This window comes from Perca fluviatilis, chromosome 1 (genome assembly GCF_010015445.1).
Source record: "Perca fluviatilis chromosome 1, GENO_Pfluv_1.0, whole genome shotgun sequence".
Classification (NCBI taxonomy): Eukaryota; Metazoa; Chordata; class Actinopteri; order Perciformes; family Percidae; genus Perca; species Perca fluviatilis.
In genome coordinates, this window is record NC_053112.1 from 8393066 (window position 1) to 8394402 (window position 1337).

The window sequence follows — 1337 nt, forward strand, 5'->3', positions numbered from 1 at the left end:
TGAACACCAAATTGGTCAGGTATTCTTAACACAGGCTCACCTTTGAGTTTGAAAAGGTTCAAAGTATCTCGCTTTATTAAATTACATAGATATCCAGTGCAATACTTAAAGTAATGGTTCGGAGTAATTTCACCCTAGAGTCCTTTGCACCATGACCTCGACAACACCCCCGCAGCTTTTTCAGCTGGGTCTAGCATTGGGAGAGTTAGCGTAGAGTAGCGTTAGCCGCTGAGTAGCTTAGCGCGGGGCTAATGGACCCACGTTTGTATCTGGTAAATGACCCCACTAATAATGCCCGAAATGATACCAAAGGTCTACAAGTAGTACATATAGGTTATGCTCTTATAAAACGATGGATTGGAAAGTTTGTAAGTACACCAGAAGGTTATGAACACTTGCCTGCTCTCTTCTGCTCTCTGTTGCTGCTGCTGCTACCTGCAGTTAGACGAGTGCTTAGGGACCGTCTACAAATTACTACACCAAAAAGAGATACAACAAAAATATTTGTTAATTTAATGATTAAATAAGGTAATGTCTCCAAACTTACCTCAATTATTACTTGTCTCCTGCTAGTTATACTACAGCACTTAGTTAACTTAAAAAGTTAAATTAATAAATATTTTTGTTGCATCTCTTTTCGGTGTTGTAATTTGTAGACGGTCCCTAAGCACTCGTCTTACAGCAGCAACAACAACAGCAGAGAGCAGAAGCCAGCAGGCAAGTGTTATTTACATAAACTTCTGGTGTACTTACAAACTTTCCAATCCATCGTTTTATGAGAGCATAACCTATTTGTACTACTGTAGACCTTTGGTATCATTTCCGGCATTATTAGTGGGGTCATTTACCAGATACAAACGTGGGTCCATTAGCCCCTGCACTAAGCTATTCAGCGGCTAACGCTACTCTACGCTAACTCTCCCAATGCTAGACCCAGCTGAAAAAAGCTTCTGGGGGGGTGTTTGGCTCAAGGTCATGGTGCAAAGGACCCTAGGGTGAATTACTCCGAACCATCACTTTAACAACTGTCATAGAGTGAATGGGAACTAACCCCAGTTTCCTCACTGTCATTTCTTTTAGGGACAGACTACTACTATCTGGAACAAGCTTGGTTTAATAGACCACTCTCCACTGTACAACACATCCAAATTTCATAGTCATAACTCATGAAAACCAGACCAGAAATCCTCCTTACATGTCAATAACCTAATTTTAAAAACTGACATTTGTCACACTCATGACAGGGAACTCAGGGCTCCCCAGTGTCCTTGCTGCCATGGCAGTTACTTTACCAAATGGCGGTGGACACCAGGGGAACTTTGTGACACGGCAGTCAG